The following is a 12,892-nucleotide window of genomic DNA, read 5'->3' on the forward strand; positions in this document are numbered from 1 at the left end:
AAATCCCTTGCATGCAAGAGGTGGTTTGTGAAAACAAAAACTTTTGGGACCTGTCAGACTATTTCCTTTGTTTCTTTGCACCATTAACTAAAAAGTAGAACAATAGTCGACCCAACTAGTCAAGAGTAGCAAGAGTTCGGTCTTCCACTTAACCACCTCGATACGCCTTGCTATACTACGCCTCGTGGATTGATTTGGACAAATCACCCAAAGTAGTAGACTAAACAAGTCAACAATTCCCTAATCACTTGCAATCTCGAAACCCATGCAAAAAGTAAAACCAAACAATATGTTTGATCACGAATTCCTGCACATAACAACAAAAATCTTCCTGACAAGTGAAATGATATCAACGAAAATAAAACTAAAAAAATTAAATAAAAAACTAACTAAAAACAAATAACGAATAATCAAATAAACTAAATTAATTGAAAGCCGTTCCCCGGCAACGGCGCCAAAAACTTGATGTGCACAAAAGTATCCACTAATTTTAATATTTATGACCTAACAAACTTAGACTAACTATGCACTTATAGGCAGTGTACCTAGTCAGATTAGAATATAGCTTAGGTAAGTCGGGTGTCGATCACAGGGAACGGTGGTGAATTAATTTAAAATATTTGATTATAGGCTACAGGTCACATGAAATAATAAAGAAATAGTTTAATAAATCTCAAACTAACAATTAATTAACAACTTTTGATAAACTAACAGGAAAACAAATCTCTTCAGGTACTTTGATTTAGATAAATTACACCTTAAAAACATAGACAATTGCATACATAAATTCATTTATTTATGTTCACCGATTCCTAAAATGATTAGATTTGCGTTCACTACTACTAATACTTTAGCAAACAAGTCAATTCAAACAGTGATCAGTTGATTAAACTAACATGCTTCCTAGTGTTCAGTTCGTATCAAGCAAGACTTGTAAATATAGTTAATCAAATTACTAATTCAATTTAACCTCTTGTTGATGGTCATCAAACAAGGCTCACACATTAACTTACTTATTCCCAAGTTAATGCTAGTTTCACATTCATTATTCTTAGACTTATAATCTCGATGGTCATCAAAATCATAAGATACAAGCAATCAAGTAGATGTTCATACAACTTAATTTACTTAATAATTAACAGCAAATAATTATCATTAATACGTAAGGATCTTCTAACAAGCTTGGCAAGATAAATTAAACATAAACAAATAATTCAATATAGCAATTAGTCTAATAATCAAAGCTTCATTCAATCATCAACGCAAAGTAAAAGGTTTTTACACCCAAATCAGAAACTAAATACAGAATAGTAACACAATGGAATGCTAAACATGGTCACGTTAACAACCCATATGATTACCGACATGTATCCGCTCTCCAATCCTTCCGATCTCTGCTCCCGTTAGCTTAACGGCCTTCCGGCCGCCTCCTAGATCCTCAAAACGGCAACTATGAAGTTTTCTTGTTGCACAAGTCGAAGTGGAATATCATAGATTATGAAACTGGTGGAATGATATGGGGTATTTATAGTTGATGGAGATGGAATTATATGGAATATTAGAGTTGGATTGGAATAATGAAACTAATGTGGCTTAGGGATTAAGCAAATATAGATAAGGAAAGTGGTGCTTGGGAATAAGTAACTTTGAGGGAATTTCCGCCCAGCTTTTATGCTTCATCTTCAAGGCCGATTTTGGATAAGATAAGTGTCGAATTAGCCAAAAAGTCCCTCTCACATAAGTCGTAGGAAATTTCGTCTAGTTTTCAAAACATTTTGAATCTCGTCAATTGGACATGTGAGTCATAAGATATACCCGAAACACTGAAGAGGGGTCAATCTGCCAGCAATATCCTTTTTGCATCTTTTCAGCTCCATTCTCTTTCTTTTGCATTCCATCTCCCATTTTAACTGTAATTAAATATTTCAAAGCATATTAAGTATATTTTAGTTGTAAATAATAATAATAAAGGCTAAAATATTAAGATATGTTATACATAAATATATATAAAAATACACATATCAGTGAGCCTCTACGTCTCACGTTGTGAGGTTAGTCCCGAACAAAATTTCCATAATAATCCATCTCAAGGCATGACCACTCAAATCTCACGTCGTGAGGCTCCATTTCTTCCAAAATTCGACCTTTTGACTCCTTGAAACCGTAAATCAATCCATCCTAAAAATGGGCATTACAACTCTCTGCCCACTTAAATTAGATTTTGTGCTTGAAATCGCTCCCTACTACTCCTCAAAATATTCATACAATCCTTCTGGAATCTCGTCCCAACTAAGAAGTTAAGTCATACAAGAGACTGTCTGCTCATACTAGAGTCAAAACCCAATCTTAGTGAAACTCTCATGCCCTGAATAACAATGAATCTGTGACCCACTAACTTTAACCAATGAATAATAACCATCAGTACAATGGCTGAAATCCAAAATTCCAATGCCTAGTCTGACTCCTAAAAGGCAAAACCAACCCTAAACACAGTCAATATGACTTCACTTCACAACCCGAACCATATCGAACCCTTCCAACCCAAACAGACGTAGAGGATAGCTTACAAGCTTGTGTTATTGAGTATGGTGGGAACTTGGACATTCACTTACCCTTGGTGGAGTTTGTCTACAATAAAATGTACCATTATAGTATCGATATGGCATCGTATGGGATGCTATATGGGAGGAAATGTCGTACTCCCACATGTTGGTTGGAGCCGGCCGAGAAACAGTTTGCAAGTTCAAAAATTATGCTAATTACTGAGGATAAGGTGAGAATAGCTTGTGATTAGTTGTGCCTAGCTCGGAAGAGACAAAACAAGTACTCTGACCAAAAGCACAGACCGAATACTTTTGAGGTGGGCGAGAAAGTGATGTTGAAAGTCTAACCTTGGAAGGGGATTATTTTCTTCAGGAAACAAGGCAAGTTAGACCCCGATATATTGGTCCACTTGTTGTATTGGACAGTATTGGCGACCAGGCTTACAAACTAGAGTTATCGCCAGAGCTGGAGTGGATACACAATGTGTTCCACATGTGTAACTTGTAGAAATGCCTAGAAGAGAAACACAAAATTTTAGCATTAGATGACATATAGATTGACAAGTCTAAATAACTATAGAAGAACCCGAAGCAATTCTTGAGCGAGAAACCAAGAAACTGTGAAAGCAGCATGTCATGCTTGTGAAAGTACTACTTAGGAACAAACTGATGGGTTTTTAGCATTACAACATTTCTATGGTGCTCATGTAACCCTAATTGCATTGGATCTAGGTTTTTCTTAAGTTATACATGCATAATAATTTTCCAAAGTAAAACCAGAATGTAGCATACATGTTTTTGGATCCAATGAATAAAACACGAGTTAGAAAAATACATTTCTTGTTGACTGCTTGATCTTGACCTTCAAGAGCTTAGTGCCTCAATTGTTGCACCTCTAATGGAGTCACAAACACCAAATAGCAATGGATGAACAAGAGAAAGAGGATGGAGTGTAACGCCCTATTCTAAAATATTCGTTTATGGAATTTCAGAGGCCAAGGCCAGGGACGTTTTAGTACTTTATTAATTTGGAGTTATTATTCGGGAAGTTTTTGGGATGGGTTATGTTGTTAGAAGTGTAGGATTTCTCGCCACCTTTCTGTGGATATAAAGTTCATCAGAATCGAATCTAGAATGAAGGAGTTATGACACTTTGAAGATTTGGCAAAAATGGCCCTTAAAGAGAAAAGTTTGCATAGATGACCATTCGTGAATGTTTGGAACACGCGTGGGTACGCCCAACGTAGGCTGGGTTACGCCTAGCGTAATGAGGCAGCTTGGTCGCGGATGTCCAAGGCGTACGCCCAGCGTACCAGGAGGTACGCCCAACGTACGCTAAAAGTTATGAAACCCTAATTTCGGATTGATCACTATATAAAGGACATTATGGTTCCAACCCTAGCCCCCATATGAGCCTCCCCAACCTCAGAAGAAACCCTAGAACGTCCCTACCTTCAGTTTATGACATCTTGACCTTGGAGAACCCTTTTTGGTGGATTAAAGCTTGGAAGCAAAGAGAAGAAGATTGGCAAGGAGGAACCTTTGAAGCTAGAGCTTGTAGATCTGGGACAAGTGCTTCATTTCAGACCTTTTCAAGGTAAAAAGTCTTGAGCTTGAGGATTAACCTCTTAGATCTCCTTAGTGCAAGTTTATGGACCTTTTGGTCCCAAGATTTGGGACTTTATGATTTAAGATCGTTTCTACGACCAGGGTTGCCTCCCTTAGAGTCATATGAGTCCCAGAAGCAGTAAAGTTTTGACCTTTGTGGTCCTATTAAGTCCATGCATGAGATCTAGTCCTCTTATGGAGGTAGAAGAGTGTTTTGAGAGTTTGGGTTGGTTTGGGCCATGTAATGTCACAAAGTCAGTGACTTTATGGCTTAATGCATAGAATAAGACCTAGATCTAAGTTTATGGCTTTTGAGTCGGAGTATTAAGCAATTAAATGAAAAGTGTCTTAACAGAATGAGTACGCCGATCGTAATTGCAGGTACGCCCCGCGTAATCTCTAGCAGGCCAGTATGCTAAGCGTACATTAGAGTACGCCCCGCGTAGCGCAGTCAGTTGGGCTTATTGCATTTTGGGCCTCAGTGTGGGCTGAGTTGAGACTTAGGGTCCTTGGGCCTTATTGGGCCATCAGAATTCAGTTGTTAAGGACCAAGGATTTAGCATTGGGCTTGAGTAAGGTCCAATAAAGGGTTTTGGGCCCAAAGGAGCAAATTGGGCCATTAGTGGGCCTTTAGTGGGGCTATGGATGTTCTTAGAAGGAAGTGAGGGTTTTTGGGCCATGTTGTGAACCATGCCATAGCAGGGGTAAAATGGTCATTTTACCCATAAGAGAATCCCTATTCTGAATTAGTATTTTATTTTCCCATGATAGCTGGGAAGCAGCCGGAGCAGTAGTCGGGGATCTTTCACTCGAGTTTTCAGCAGTCAGCATTTCGAGGTGAGTTTCCTTTCAGTAGGAACGGGTCTAAGGCCAGAATGTCGGCCCGTTTAGCTAGTAGTAGTTTCCGGACTTCGTTCCGATGCAGTAGTTAGTATGTTTGATGCCTTCGTGGCTTGGACAGGATTTATGTGTTATGTGTTCCGGGCCACGGCCCGATGCAGTATGCAGTATATGTGTGTTCATGCTAGTTGATGTGTTTATGTTATGATTTGCTCAGTTAGTTCCGGACTTTGGTCTGATGCAGGGGACAAGGTCCCAGTCAGTTAGTCCGGGCATTCGGCCCGATGCAGTTTCCGGACTTCGGTCCAATGCAGGGGACATGGTCCCAATTAGTCCGGGCTTTGACCAGATGTAGTTTCCAGACTTCGGTCCGATGCAGGGGACATGGTCCCAATTAGTCTGGGCTTCAGCCCGATGCAGTTTCCGGACTTTGGTCCGATGCAGTGGGCAAGGCCCAGTATGTGTTTACATCTTATTGTATGGTATGTGGTAGTTTGGGGGAGCTCACTAAGCTTCGTGCGTACGGTTTTCAGTTTTGGTTCCAGGTACTTAGTTTTCAAAAGAGGAGCTCAGGAAGATTGCAGTGCACACACCATAGTCAGTTAGCCTGGGGAATGTTTTACTCTGATAATGAGATTATGTTTTGAATTTAATACTCGAAAATTATGTTATGACTTATGATACGTTTTTATAAATATGGTTTTAGTAATGTTTTAAAAGAAATTTTTAGTCAGGATTTTTGGGTCGTTACATGGAGTCTACTAAAATTGGCTAGGGTTCTCTATGAATGCATAGGGGCCGATTTCAACTAGCCAAGGGGTCCTTATATAGTTGTGCTGCTAGGGTTTTAGACTGAAACCCTAGTTCTCTGCTTAGGCCTTAAGCAATATATGGAACCCTTCTAGATGGCCCCTTAGACGAATTCTCTTATCGGATTCCCATATAATTCGTGCACTCCTTCTATTAAGAGTCCACATCCTAACTTGCAACCAACAGTAAATCGCAATATCAGTCCCCATAAATTTAATCAGTCTTTTTTGATCACCAAATTAATTCCAAATTAATTTATGCTCAATACTAATTAAATAATATGATGTCTCAATTAATATATTATTCTTATAATATATTAATAAATCATTAATTAACCTCTTTCTCCAAAACTAATCCTATCAAATTGATATGGTGAAGGCAACCTAAAAGGACCACGCTACTATCGGGTCAAGTACATCCCAATTATAGTTATGGACTTAGACACCTAATCCAACAGTCTCCTACTTGGATAAGTTTAATAAGTATAACTACAATGCCACTTCAAAATCCAATTAACAATCGTGGCTCTCAAAAGCCGATGTCGTACTTTGACCTAGTCAATGATGCGTCCTTAAGATAAGGGATGGTATAATCCTCCGTTCTGCAAGATATCGTGTGGACAATGACATGGAACATAATCATTGTCAATATTCAATAGTTTGTTTCCCGACTTCTGATTTTTTTGACATAGAACTTAATTGAACACATCACTTCAGTCCTGACCGGGCCTGGCACATAACTCAACACAAAATTATTGAGGGCCCAAGATATCGCTTTTACCCTCTTAGGATAAAAGAAATAGATAAAATTTGACTTAAATGCTTGTACTATTTACTCATTAAGTCATACACAACAACACGTTTTATAACATCAAGTTGTTGATGCATTTACGCGTTATTAATGCACAACCAACTTGTAAAAAACAACTCATTTATCTCGGTTTAAAGATTATATGATATTATCGTCTCACAATCACTCGTGATAAATTCCATGAAGTGATTTAAATGAGCGTGGGTTTAATCCAATACTCAAATCTTAAGGCAACCACTCCTTCGTTATCACCGAAAATCCCCATAGGCTCATTTATGGCTGGTACAACTCCACGATCTCCAATGAATTTCTTCAACCATATTGCCTCCTTCGACACTTCACTCGCTGCTATGTACTCTGATTCGCATGTTAAATCAGCCGTTGTCTCCTGCTTGGAACTTTTCCAAGTAACTGTCCTCCATTTAGGGTAAACACCCAGCCCAACTGAGAGCGGGAGTTATCTCTGTCGGTTTGAAAGCTGGCGTCACTATACCCTGTCACTCTCAAGTCATCACTCCTACTAAGTGTAAGGACCCAGTCCTTAGTCCTTCGTAGGTACTTAAGAATGTTCTTCAGTGCAGTCCAGTGAGCTCTACCCAGATTCCCTTGATATCGGCTAACCATGCTCAACGAAAATGCCACATTAGGACGAGTATTTGTCATAGCGTACATGATTGAGCTAACCGCGGAAGCATATGGCACATGAATCATTTCCTCTATCTCGGCATTTGTACTCGAACTCTGAGTCTTACTCAACTTGGTATTGTTTTGGATTGGCATATCCCCTTTCTTGGAATTCTCCATACTAAAATGTTTTAGCAGCTTGTCCAAGTAAGTACTTTGACTATGTCATATTAGTCTCCTATTTCTTTTTCTCAATATCCTTATCCCAGAATATAAGCAGCTTCTCCTAGATCCTTCATCGCAAAACACTTCCCAAGCCAGGAATTAACCTCCTGCAAGGTCAGGATGTCGTTTCCTATGAGCTGTATGTCATCAACAAACAAAGTTAGAAAGCTAACTATACTCCCATTAGCCTTGACATACATACAGGACTCATCCTCGCTTCTCAAAAATCAAATTCTTTGACTTTCTCACCGAATCAAAGATTCCATCTACGAGACGCTTGTTTCAATCCATAAATGGATTTCTCAAGATTTCACACTCTATTGGGGTATTTAGCATCTACAAAACCTTCTGGATGACACATGTAAACATCTTCAGCCAGCCTCCCGTTAAAGAAAGCAGTTTTGACATCTATCTGCCAAATTTCATAATCATGAAATGTAGCCATAGCTAACATAACCCTAATAGACTTGATCTTGGACACTACTGAGAAGGTCTCATCATAGTCCACGTTGGATTTAGTGTCTAAGCCAATAATTATAATTGGTATGTACCTGACCCGAGAGTAGCATGTTCCATTTAGGTTGCATGGTACCAGAAAAATTTGTAAGGATGGACTTTTGAGAAGATGATATTTATTATTTATTAATATATATTATAAGTTCTAATATATTAATCTAAAATCATATTATTTAATTAGTATTGATCAAGAATTAATTTTGTGATCAAAAGGATTAATTAAATATAAGGGGTTGATTTGGTAAATCATTAATTGTTATGGTGTGGGCCAACGATCCATGATTCTTTAGGTTGGGCTAAACCAATGTCACAACCCATGGATGATCCATGGAGGTTTTAAACCCATGGAGCCTAAGGAATATGGATGGTAATGCACATTAGGATTTACATGGTGTAACCCTAGTTTTGCCACACTATATAAGAAACCCCTTGACTCCTAAAATTGGGACCTAAGTAGTCTAGGAAGAGGTATAGCCGATTTTGAGGGCAAGACATTCTCTCTCAAGTCCTCCATTGTTGGTGGTGTTGTGTGAAGCATTTGAGGCATCACATTTGGGGTGCTAGGCTCTTTAAGGTCCAAGGAATCAAGCTATAAGAAAAGGTATGTCATCTAACTAGTTTTGTTATTTAAGTATCCATGTTTGTATGCTAGTTAAGGAAATGCTTTGGAAAATCAAATTTGCATGTATAATTAGACAAAACATAGATCCAAATCATTTAGGGTTGTATGTACACCTTAAGGTTGTTAGGATGCTCAAAACCCATCTGTGGTATCAAAGCCTAGGATTGTTTTCTATTATACTTGATGTTTTATTGGTTTTCAAAATTGGAAAAATCAAATTTCTGCATTCTATCAAGTGAACTCGCCGAGTCCCATCAGAAAATGACCAACTCGACGAGTCTAGTTCATGTACTCATCGAGTTGGTGGTCTAGAGTGCATATTTTCGAGTTTTGGCAAGAAATTGGATTAGGATCATTACCCCCAAACTGTTTTTTAAACCATGGAATTTGTTTTTTCATAAGGTAATGACCATGCTTGTCCAATTAAAAGGTAATTGTTATAATTTTAAGATTTGTATTAGATTATATGGCTAGGCTAATTTCTTGAAGATTGATGATATGAATTACCTTATGCTTAAGAGTTTATTTAGATCATGCATGCTTTATTTGATTATTATGTTAACTAAATTAATGGTCTAAATGGTTTTAATGGACTCCATAACTTGTCCTCAAGTTATGGAAAACCAAAAGTCTTTTGTTTAAAATTCATTAAACAAATAATTTAAGAAAATGAAAAGTTTTGAATAGTGTCAAAACTTGTCCTCAAGTTTTGGAATTTGTAAAGTCACACTTATGAACACGTTAATTCCAAACCCTAGAATTTTAAAAGTTTAAAATTGAACCCTTATACTATTATATATTCTAAGTTTAACAATATATATATATATATATATATATATATATATATATATATATATATATATATATATATATATATATATATATATATATATGTATAAGACAAGTCAGTCTTACCATTAGTAGGCCTCATTCATGAAGTCGGTCTATAAGGGGGTATAAGGTTACTGCCTATAAAATGGCAGTTTAATGGGTGTCCACTCTCACACACCACATCCTTGAGTGGTGGAGGGTCATTAGCTGAACGGGTAGGATAGGACATTAATTCTCGTTAAAAGTAGAATGAAAATTATAAAGTAACTAAATGATTTATTAAACTCCTAATCTTAGTTACTTTAGGAATAATATGAAATTGATGCTAATCCATGAAATTACACTTTGCACCTTGCCAAGGCGTTAATGGAGTATGTGTGGTTAACCGACACATTAACTTGGACTAGCAAGGGTGGTTGGATGTTTGTCATAGATCAGTGGAGCGTGTGTGGTTAACCGACACATCGATTAGGTGATAAATGACATCGAGTGTGCCAAGTTAATTTGCATTGTTATTCACACCTTGTTTGTGATCCTCGATATCCCAGTCACAAACCTGAAGGGCATAATCGAGATTTAAAATGCCATTGAATAGTTTAATGAATCTCAAAGGAATATAGGAATTTCAATCCAATTAAAACATACTATTCTATTTTGTTTTTCATGGTGGAGATTGGTAAATCATCATTTACCTACCTTCAAATATTTTGTAAGTTGGATTACGGCATCCTTCTTCCAATTTGTAAAATATTGTGTTGGGTTCTAGCCTTAATACTTCATTTGGGAGTTATATTAAAGACTTTTATCTAATCTAAACTTTGTCATTCTTTCTTTTCAGATGTCTTCCAACACTACTTCTAGCTAAAACCCTACCAGCTTCTTCTCTCTCATGAACTTATGTGGGAGAGTTATCTTCGATGGTTCTAACTTCAATGATTAAATTAGGAACACCAGGATGGTCACTCGCTATGACGACAAGGAATATGTCCTAGACAAGGAACTAAAGAAAATCGATGAGTCTTCTACTACTGCTGAGGAGATCGCTGAGTTTAGGACTCATGAGAAGGATGCTACCAAGGTGTTTTGTATCATATTGGCCACCATGACAACTGAACTCCAAAAGTCCTATAAGGACTTCTACCCTTTTGAGATGGACCAGGACCTGATGGAAAGTTACCATCAGAGTGCTCGTCAATAGAGGTATGAAATTATCTCTTCCATGATAACAACTAAGGTGAAGGATGGTGAACCCATCACGGCCCAGTTGCAGAAAATGCAAAGGTTTGTGGACCGTTTGCTAAAATTGAATGTGAACTACAATGAGGAGCTGGCTATAGATATCATTTTACACTCCTTACCTCCATGTTATGATCAGTTCTGCATGACCTAGCATATGAACAAGGAGGAGGTCACACTTAGCAAACTTCAAGGGATTTTGAGGACTGCTGAAAGTAGTCGTTCAGCAGTCTCAAAGGTAAATTGGTTGTTACTACTCCTACCACTGCCCCTGTTCTGGAAATTAGACAAGGGAAGGGGAAGAAGAGGAAGGATCCATCTAAGAGCCGCAAGGGAAAGTCTCTTGATGGATCCTCTTCAAGTGGGACCAAGGTTGGTTTTGCTGCTCCCTCTACCATTTCTAAGGAAGCAAAGTGTTTCTATTGTCATGAGAAAGGGCATTGGAAGTGAAGTTTTTCCAAATACTTGCAGGATGTTAAATATGGGAAGGTTAACGCCACCCATGTAGGTATTTATACTATTCTGTCTAATAACTCATCACATTCTTGTTCTTGCGTCCTTGATACAGGTTGTCGATTTCACATTTGTTCTGATGTGCAGGGACTAAAAAGAAGTAAGGATGTGGAGCACGAGAAGATAAACTTGATCATGGGGAATAGGAAGGTTTCACCTATCACTAAGATTGGAGTTTAGTATTTATTTCTTAGTAGTGGGTTAGAGTTAGATTTGAATAATTGTTGCTACCCGCTGAAATGGCGAGAAATATTATTTCCTTTCATGGTTTATACAAACAAGGTTTTAGTTTTTCATTTGATAATGAAATTGGTGCTATTAATAATTATTATAATGGTGTTTTTTATTTTAAAGCATTTCCTTGTAATGGTGTATTTGAAATTATGATGGTTGTAGAAAACATAGGAAATAATGTGTTCCACATTGATTCTTCCAATGAATTGGATAACGCATGCTTGTGGCATTGTCGTCTTGGACATGTCAGCAAGAAGTGCATAGGCCAATTCCAAAAGGCTGGAGTTTTGGAGTCATTCGACTTAAGGTTGGATGACACTTGTGAATCTTGCTTACTTAGAAAGATGACCAAATCACCGTTCACTGGTATTTGTGAAAGGTGTTAAGGTTTGTTGGATGTCACACACACCGATGTGTGTGGGCCCTTCAAAACAGCCACAAGGGATGCTAAGCGCTTTTATGTTACTTTTACTGATGATTACAGTAGATATGGCAATGTGTACTTAATCAATCATAAGTAAGAAACCTTAGAAAGATTCAAAGAGTTTAAACATGAAGTGGAGAATCATGTCACACCCCCGAACCAGACGGCGGAAACGTCCGAGGGCTATTGTGACTCAATTGAATACCATCACAATGAATATACATGAAACATAACATCATACATTACCAAGCATTGGAATATTACAACTGGTAGCGTTTACACTCAGTACATTGATCCATAATATTACATGCCCAAAAGTAAATTGTTCGATACTAATTAAAACAACAGCAAGACGTTACTGAGTACATTTTTCCTTTTCGATTTACCAGTTACTTGAGAATACAAGTATTTTGAAAAACGTCAACATATGAAATGTTGGTGAGTTCATAAGTAATGTTTGGAATATAGTGGTTTGTATTGTTTTGAAAATCACCAGAAAATCCGATATTTTCTGAAAAGAGCATAGTATAAAAGTGTGAAGATCCGTAAGTATGCTTGTTTGTTTCTATAAATGTAAAAGTACAATTTGTAAAACTCGGTTTGTAACTCGTAGGTGTATTAATTGAAAACCCTAGGAAAACCCGATGTTTTCCTAATACTTTGCATCAAATGATTTATATCTTGTTATTTCGTTACGACAGGTGTATTCGTTGAATCCCGGTGACGTTGGATTAATTATGGATTGTGAATTGTTATAAACACACATTAATGAAAATGACTAGTTTACAACCATACAAATGACCCCTTAGGCGTCGCTCGCACTATTCACTTAATCCAAACACCCGGACTTCTTGTAGCCCCACAACCGAGGAGGAAAAGAGGGTGTGAAGCCCCGATATTTTCCATAAGTCGTTCAAGGGTATCGTGAATGCGAAGGGCCCTTAGCCTAACTCGCATTTGGTGAATTCTCGACTTTACTAGCAGCACCAGAGGGCCCTTGGGGTCCAACAGCACAAATCCTGTAAAAGTCCTTTTACACGAAATTAGGTCATATAA

Source organism: Lactuca serriola, chromosome 4 (genome assembly GCF_051521515.1).
Source record: "Lactuca serriola cultivar US96UC23 chromosome 4, Lser_US96UC23_V15, whole genome shotgun sequence".
Lineage (NCBI taxonomy): Eukaryota > Viridiplantae > Streptophyta > Magnoliopsida > Asterales > Asteraceae > Lactuca > Lactuca serriola.